The sequence below is a fragment of the Olea europaea genome, unplaced genomic scaffold, assembly GCF_002742605.1.
Source record: "Olea europaea var. sylvestris unplaced genomic scaffold, O_europaea_v1 scaffold753, whole genome shotgun sequence".
Classification (NCBI taxonomy): domain Eukaryota; kingdom Viridiplantae; phylum Streptophyta; class Magnoliopsida; order Lamiales; family Oleaceae; genus Olea; species Olea europaea.
In genome coordinates, this window is record NW_019265938.1 from 242,173 (window position 1) to 251,742 (window position 9,570).

The 9,570-nt window shown below is 34.6% G+C and overlaps 1 pseudogene; it reads left to right on the forward strand.

Moving 5' to 3' along the window:
* The first annotated feature begins 5,747 nt into the window (after positions 1 to 5,747).
* LOC111391092 lies at positions 5,748 to 5,934 on the forward strand (annotated as a pseudogene).
* The last annotated feature ends 3,636 nt before the right edge of the window (positions 5,935 to 9,570 follow it).

The window sequence follows — 9,570 nt, forward strand, 5'->3', positions numbered from 1 at the left end:
GAAAAATCCATGTAAATATCTAAGTAAAATATGTGGTGATAAATATGGTAATGTGTCAAGAAAAATATGTGGTCTTATAAAGTCCATCTAGAGTATTCTAGGAAAATATCTTGTCAAATGAGCGGTCTAAAAGGCTTATGTAAATGTGGTCTAGGATTCTCTAGAAAAATGTGTGGGCTAGAATTTTTATGTAAACACTATATAAAGGGATAATGTCCTCCATTTTGTAACAAGCCAAAAGAGTGTTTAAGTTTTGAAGTTGAGAAATGCAAGTTTCATTTTGTTCACTTCTTTCTTCCTATTAGTGTTGTCCTCCTTAAAAACCTTAATCAATCCAAGTTAGTAAACTCTTCTTTCCTCCAACAAACTGGTATCAAAGCCCTAAGGTTCTTGTGAAAAATTGCAAGTGGGATGATTCATTTTCAAGTCCCCCAACTCAATAAGGATAATTACGATAATTGGAATATAAGGATGAAAGCATTGCTCGGGTCGTAAAATGCATGGGAGATCGTAGAGAAAGGCTACACAGAGCCACAAGACGAGGTCACTCTTTCCCAAGCACAAATGGATAGTTTGAAGGATGCAAGGAAGAGAGACAAGAAGACGCTCACCCTCATCTATCAAGCCTTAGATGAAGGCATGTTCGAGAAAGTAGCTTGTGTTACTATGAGGAAGGAAGCATGGGAGATCTTGTAAAACTCCCACGAAGGAGTTAAGAAGGTAAAAAATGTTCGACTCCAAACACTTCGAGGTGAGTTTGAAGCTTTACATATCAAAGAACCAAAATCAATTTCTAATTATTTCTCCAGACTATTGGCTATTGTGAATCAATTAAAGAGGAATGGAGAAAAGTTGAACCACACTCGAGTAATTGAGAAGATACTTAGGCCTTTAGATTCTAAATTTGACTATATAGTTGTAGCCATTGAGGATTCTAAAGATCTAGATAGTATGAGTGTCGATCAACTCATGGGATCGTAAAAACCTATCAGGAAAGATTAAAGAGGAAGGTGAAAGAAGAGCCATTAGAGCATGCTCTTCAAACAAAGCTCACTTTGAACGAGGGGTGACGGAAGGTTCAACAATAGAAGAAGCCAAAAAGGAAGAGGATGAGGTCAAGATCGAGAAAGAAGTGCATTCTACAAGGAGGAAAGAAGACCAAGCTCATTTTCCACCAGAGGTTGTGGAAGAGGAAAATGTATGAGGCAAAGTGAGGGGCCAAGGTATGACAAATCTCAAATTAAATGTTAAAATTGTCAAAAACTTGGTCATTATGCTTCAGAATGTAGAAATATTACTAACCAAGTTGAGGAGAAAGCAAACTACGCTTGTCGGGAAAGTGAAGTGGATCATGCACTACTGTTGGCTTACAAAGGTGAAGAGAGCAGATAAAAGAACACTTGGTATTTGGATACAGGAGCAAGCAACCATATGTGGAAAAAAATATGTTTGTGGAGTTTGATGAATCGGTAAGCGAAAATGTTACCTTTGGAGATGAACCCAAGATCCCAATAAAAGGAAAATGTAAAATCTTGATCAGCTTGAAAAATAGTACGCATCAATTTATCTCAAATATCTATTATGTGCCCAATATGAAGAATAACATTTTATGTTTGGAACAATTCTTAGAGAATGATTATGATATTCATTTGAAAGATCACAGTCTTTCAATAAGAGATCAAATAGAAAATTTGATTGCCAAGGTCACTATGACAAGAAATAGAATGTTTGCGTTAAATATTCAAAATGATGTTGTTAAATGCTTAAAAGCTTGTTTTAAAGATTCATCTTGGCTTTGATACTTAAGATTTGGACATCTTAATTTTGGAGTCTTAAAGTTATTGAGTAAGAAGAAGATGGTGAAAGGTTTGCCTCCAATAAATTATGCGGATCAATTAAGTAAAGTATGCTTACTTGGAAAGTATTCGAGGAAAAGTTTTCCAAAAGTAGGATCTACAAGAGTTAAGAAGCCGCTAGAACTTGTACACTCGGATGTTTGTGGGCCAATCAATCCAAGCTCTCTTAGTAAGAACAATTACTTTGTTCTTTTTATTGATGATTTTAGTAGAAAGATTTGGGTCTATTTTCTCAAACAAAAATCGAAAGTTTTTAGAACTTCCAAAATGTTTAAAGCTCTTATTGAAAGAAAGTGACTATAGCATAAAAGCCATGAGATCAGATAGAGAAGGAGAATTCACCTCCAAAGAATTTGAGAAATATTGTGAGGAAAATGAAATTTGTCACCCATTGACGGTTCCATACTCTCCACAACAAAATAGAGTAGCCAAAAGAAAGAATAGATCCATTCTTAACATGGCCCGCTGCATGTTCAAAAGTAAGAGATTGCCCAAAGAACTTTGGGCCGAAACTGTTAATTGCACCGTGTATCTGTCTAATCGATCGCCTTCTAGAAGTGTGTGGAATAAGATACTACAAGAAGCATGGAGTGGAACAAAGCCCAGCATCTCTCACCTACGAGTATTTGGGAGCATTGCATATGCTCATGTACCAGATTAAAAGCGGTCCAAGTTAGATGACAAAAGGGAAAGGTATGTCTTTATCGGCTATGACTCTCGCTCTAAAGGCTACAAGTTGTATAATCCAAGCAAGGCAAAGATCATTATAAGTAGAGATGTTGAGTTTGATGAAGAAGAAGTTTGGGATTGGGGTGTCTAAGAAGAAGACTATGACTTCTTACCATTCTTTGAGGAAGAAAAACAAGAGAATGGAGAGCAATAAGAGCTTATCAGTCCACCTTTATCACCTACTCATAGAGATGCTTCTCCATCATCTTCACGAGGAGAAAGCTCAAGCGAAAGGACACCACGGATGAGGAGCCTACAAGAGCTAAATGAGGTAATAGAAAACCAAAATGATCTCACACTCTTTTGTCTTTTTGCCGACTGTGAGCCAATAGGGTATGAAGAAGCGGCGCAAAATAAAAGATGGAGAAATGTCATGGATGAAGAAATTAAGGTTATTCAGAAAAATAACACGTGAGAGCTGACGACTCTTCCCAAAGGAAAAAGTGTAATTGGAGTTAAATGGGTGTACAAGGAAAAGAAAAGTGCTAAAGGAGAAGTGGAGATATATAAAGCAAGATTGATTGCTAAAAGATACAACCAACAGTCGAGAATCGATTATGAAGGGGTATTTGCTCCTGTTGCTCGTTTAGAAACCATAAGATTAATCATCTCTTTTGCAACTCAAAATAAGTGGAAGATATTTCAAATGAACGTGAAATCGACTTTTCTAAATGATTATCTTGAAGAAGAAATCTATGTGGAGCAATCAAATGACTATAAAATAAAAGGACATGAAAGTAAAGTCTTAAAACTAAAAAAAGCTTTATATGGGTTGAAACAGGCTCCAAGGGCATGGAATGTAGAATTGATAAGTATTTTCTAGAAAATAATTTCACAAAATGCCTTCACGAGTATGTCATTTATACAAAGGTAAATAAGAAAGGAGATATTTTGTTTGTTTGTTTGTATATAGATGATCTTATATTCATAGGAAATAATCAAAATATGATAACTGAGTTTAAGAAGGCCATGGCTAAGAAATTCAAGATGACGGATATCGACCTCATGGCCTACTATCTTGGGATTGAGGTAAAGCAAATGGAGGATTGCATCTTTATCTCGCAAGTAAGATATGCGAAAGAAATTCTAAAGAAATTCAATATGGAGGATTTCAAGCTTGTATGCACCCCAATCGAATGCGGAACCAAGTTGTTGAAAAATGATGAAGGTGAAAAAGTAAACCAACACTTTTTAAGAGTCTTGTTGGAAGTCTAAGATATTTGATGTGCACAAGACCATATATCCTTTTTGGAATTGAGCTCATCAATCGCTATATGGAGACACCTACCATGACTCCTATGAAAGCTGCAAAGAGAATTTTTCGCTATATCAAATGTACGCTTGATTATAGCTTAGTTTGTTCATCACCTAATGAGTTCAAACTTGTTAGATGTAGTGATAGCGATTGCGGCAGAGACGGTAATGATAGAAAGATTACGACTGGGTATGTGTTTTACTTGGGCGACACATCTTTCACTTGGAGCTCAAATAAGCAATTGATAGCAGCATTGTCTACATGTGAAACTGAATATGTTGTAGTTACATCAAGTGTCTGCCATACGATTTAGTTTAGAAACTTGTTGAAGATGCTTGGAGTATCACAAGAAGAACCAACTGAAATCCATATTGATAACAAATCGGCATTACCATTGGCAAAGAATCCAGTATTCCACGATAGAAGCAAGCACATTGATACAAGATATCACTTCATAAGAGAAAGTATTACAAAGAAAGAAGTGTAGCTGAAATATGTAACCTCCCAGGAGCAGATCGCCAACATTCTCACTGAACCACTCAAGCTCGACGTGTTTAGCAAGTTAAGAACTCTACTTGGAGTACTAAAATAAAGTTTAAGGGGGGATGTTAAGTAATAAACTTGATTTTTGGACTAAATATTTTGGGCTTAAGGACTTTGCCCATAGGCCCCAAAGCAATTAAAAAGCCCAACATGCCTCACATTTCTAGAAATATTATCTAGAAAAATCTACAAAAATATCCGCTAGAAAAATTCATGTAAATATCTAAGTAAAATATATGGTGATAAATGTGGTAATGTGTCAAGAAGAATAGTAGTATTATAAAGTCTATTTAGAGTATTTTAGGAAAATATCTTGTCCAATGTGTGGTCTAAAAGTCTTATGTAAATATGTGGTCTAGAATTCTCTAGAAAAATGTGTGAACTAGAAGTTTCATGTAAACACTATATAAAGGGGTAGTGTTATCTATTTTGTAATAAGCCAAAAAGTGTGTAAGTCTTGAAGTTGATAAATATAAGTTTCCTTTTGTTCACTTCCTTCTTCTTATTAGTGTTGTCCTCCTTAAAAGCTTAGTCAATTCAAGTTAGTAAACCCCTCTTTCCTCCAACACACCGAGCCCAAAAAACCAATTATGTTCACATATAAGCAATGTTAAGCTAGAGTTTAACTAGATTTCTTAAGACAAAATCCCTTTTAATATTGCAAACTAGGTTAAAAGACCCAACATTCTCCCACTCGTGCAATATTGCTTGGATTTTTTGTTTTAAGAAAACTAGTTGGTCTTTAGCTTAACATTGCCTATAGGCCGAATAGTTTATATGTGATCATAACTGGAATTTTGGACCTGGTGCACTTTATGGTCTTCAACCCTGTCTTTAATTAGTGAAATTACAATGCATTTAAACTTCTAAAAATAGCATAAGAAACAATTTTTGGCAGTTGTTGCATACTTTATGGAATCCTATGTTCTTCTCCTTTGAAAAATGCTCATATGCTTAGTGTCTTCCGGTCTGTCGATTAGTTGTCCATTTCTCAATGAGTACCCACATGTCTCTATGGTTGCAGTCAGCAGCTGTTTGACAACCATTATTTAAAAGCTCTCTTTTTATATGTATTCATTTTCAACTGCACATTCACACAATAAAATCCAAAAATTTTTCCTCCTTTTTAATTACACATTCTTTGAGATATCACTATTCAAACCATTGTTTTTTATAAATATAATGGTTGTCGAACAGGGGCTAAGTGTATACAAATCAGCATGTTTATTTGTTAACTATAATGCAGACGTAGGTCTATGTAACACTGCTTATGATTGTTTACAGAAGCTATTTTGATTATTACCTGTTTTTATAACTATTTCAGAAAATTGCATTTGATTTGATAGATCTACTGCTTTTACAGAATGTATTCACAAATCAAGCATGCGATCATGGTGAAAATTATGGGTAGGACTAGGTCTAGAGGTCAGGTGGCCTAGCCGAGAGTGAATTTATTGATGATCAGAACTGATTCATTACGCGAAATGTCAAAGGACCTATCAGGGAGGGTGATGTTCTCAATCTGAGAGCGAGGCCAGGAGGCTGCGTTGATGTGTTTACTCATCCTCTCCATTGCGTTTTTAGTAGTTTGGTGTTACTGTGTGACTGTGCCTCGTGGAGTTTTATGCTACAAGGCTTTGATGTGGGCACGAGATTCTTGTTTTTATCATCAATTTTGTTTCTTATGTTTGAGTATGGTAGTTAAATACAATCGAGTAATTAAAGATAGATTTAAGTTTTCCATTGGTTTCTTATGTTGATGTACTACACTTTTATTCTTTTTGTTGGTTGGACGTGTCTTTTCTAGTCACTTGAAAGGAATGAAGATTAGTTAAAGGAACAATTGGTTTCTCTTAGTCCTCTAGTGTAATACTATTCGTCGTGTAGATTGTGAAGTTCAAAAGGACTTAACTCAAGATATCACAATTCCACTTAGTTCAAACAAAGCGCAACTAGGCTATAATTAAAGAATAATATTATTTATAGTAAACAACTAACGTAATCATCCTATGTGGACATGACTATTTTGTTATACATGACTATATTCAATTGATTGGACACTCTTCTTTGCAATGTTTTTATGTATCTACTTTGTAATTAGATAGTCACATTGTAATTCTGTCTGCTAAAATAAAGGCATCTAAAAGGAAACGTAAGCATGATATGAGAAACTAATTAATATCAATTTGAAATAAAGAATTCATCATTTCACATGATAGAGCCGTTTAGCTTCTTCTTAACATAACCAATATATGAATAGGAACAACCTAACATATACGATTAAAGCAGCAGATTAAACAATAAAAAGATTCTTCTGACCAAAAGCAGCCTCCAAAACGTACTCATCTACTATAATTATTAAAGTCAAAATTATAGATTCAGCCAAGACGGACCTTTTTCTACCACCCACCACGCTTTTTAATAATTAATTTATATATTTAAACAAAGTTGGATGATTAAAAATATAAACGGAAAAAGACATTTAATCTTCTTGGCTTTTATGGAGTAGCATAATCTTAATCCATCAGAAAACTTCATGAAATATTTTGGACCCTCGAATAAACTAGACCTTAATTTCATTAATATTTCCGGTTTGGGTGATGTAAGGAATATTTGAATGAGAGCAGCGTGCACGATAAGATTTTCTTTTATATAATTGTTCATAAAATAAATTAAGCATTGTATAGACGTTAGCTTTTGGATGATGTACGTTACATGATTCCTAAATTTGCCTCCAAGTGGCAACGTTTCGTGCCTTCACGACTTTTGCTTTAAGATCTGACCTATACATGTATTTTTGTACTTTTGATTAAAACTAATCTAAATTTGAGTTTAAATTTTTAAGGGATAAAAAGTTAAATGACTTATATGTAATGATGAATATATCATTCATGTTTGCCTCATTCTTTAAATTTATTTTTTTTAAATTCATTTTCTATCACACATTTCTACAATAAAATAATTTCGATCCACAAGAAAGTAGGAATAGGTTCATCTAATTGACCAGGTCAGGTATCAAATTCAGCAGCTCCTTACTAACTGATTTAGACCAAGCCTGAGATAAAAACAAACATAAACACTTGAGAATTCATTCAAATTGGTGGGCCTTGGAGTATGTCACCTTCAAAAGAAAATAGTTTTGATTAATATGAAATTCCATCACAAGAAAACAAACATAAAAAAACAAGAAAGATATTGGACCACTAAAATGTGTGTATATATAACACGAACAACAAGGGTATGTTGCTGAACTTACATTAATCCTAAACTTACTCTCAGTTTATCTAAACCAAGTTGATGGATATTAACTTCCAAAAGAAGCAGAAAGGAAGGATTCCTCTCTTGAGCAGAACAAGGAAAGCTCCTGTAAGAAACAAAAGCAATGGCAATAACAAATTTGTTGGTGTCAGACAAAGGCCTTCTGGGAGATGGGTAGCTGAGATTAAAGACACAACAAAGAAGATTAGGATGTGGCTTGGAACTTTTGAAACTGCTGAAGAAGCTGCTCGTGCCTATGACGAAGCTGCCTGTCTTCTACGCGGATCTAACACGCGTACCAATTTTGTTACTCATCACGTCTCTTCAAATTCTGCACTTGCTTCTAGGATTACAAATCTTCTCAACAGCAAGAAAAATGCAAAACATGAATCTACATCCTCATCTACAAGTAGCAAAGTTTCAGCTACTGCTAGTATTAATGTTAATGGTTCCATTTCCATAACTAATAGCCCTACCAATAGTAGTGATCACGACTCTTCTTCATTTTCTTTGTCATCTTCTTCTGCTTCTTCTTTTTCTTTTTCTTCTTCTTCTTCTTCTTCTTCTTCTTCTTCTGGGAAATTAGTAGAAGATAGCCATTTGTTTGAGGACGTGTACAGGCCTGATTTGAGCATTTGTTCAGGTTCTTCTCAATCTGGCGTGGCCATGACATGGAGTTTTGAACAAGTTCCTGATGTTCATGATCGTTTTTCATTCTTGCCCGAGAATTCAGAGATGGGTCAGTTAACAGAATTCGAGCGTATTAAAGTTGAAAGACAGATATCAGCTTCGCTTTACGCTCTTAATGGTGTGCAAGAATATATGAACACGGTCTACGATCCTACTGAAGAATCTTTCTGGGATCTTCCTCCTCTATGTTCTTTGTTAACCTAGTATTGTCATTTTTCTGCTAATTTTATCACCTCTTAATTATACTCTACATTTCCTCGATGAATTTGTCTTGTTCTATTTTTAATTTTTCATCTAATTAGTTTAGAACAAAAATATATGTGCTAATTACAAAGGAAATTTTCTTTGTATGTATGTTTTTCTTGAAGGGATTCAAAATGCAGAAAAAATGTGGGAAATGTCCCCCTTCAAGACGTTTCATGTGGAAACTATTGGTTCAAATGTTAATAACAAAGTCCTAAGCAAATAGATTGAATTTAAAGTATATAGAACCCTATTTTTCAAAAAATTCATATATATATATATTTTTTCAAACTCAATTTTAATCATAGATTCTTTCAATAAAATAATTTTATAATTAAACTTAAATTTTCTCTTACTTTTTAATCCAAAATGTATTTTCTCGAAAAATGGAGCTCAAACAGAGCCAATATTTTATGCATATTCATGAACTAGCTGGGGTCAAACTCTTTACACCCAAGTATTATTGGTGACTTGGTACGGAATTTTAGAGATAAATATTTATCAAGATAGTGTCTCTCTTAGAAGTTGCGTGTACAAGATACAGAAAAAAGGAATTGATAAGGTTTTTTGGGCTGCCTCACTATCTTTGGTCATTCGTAATTGGGCTTGTGTTGCTGCTGTCGAGTTGTGGCCCATGTATGTGATAAAAGCGTGTGCCTTATAAATGTGTCTTCACCCTTTCTTGGATTTGTGATCTGGACATCTCCTAGCCGTTGATCTGTGACAGTTTAACTTACTCATTTAAAAGGCCCTTGACTCTTCACTTGGACGGGATTATTGTAAACTGTGTGTTCTAGGGTTTTCTCTCTTTTCTACCATACCCTCTATTCTTTGTGTTTTGTATTCTGTAATTTGAGTGATTCTTCAGTTATTATACTTAGTGTATGATGGTGTGAGATTGTTGAGTACGAATGGTGTGGTTTTCTTGAGTGTTGAGAATAGAGAAAAACTGTGAAGAAATCTTTGATTTCTTTGTACAATTGTAACGATTCTTGG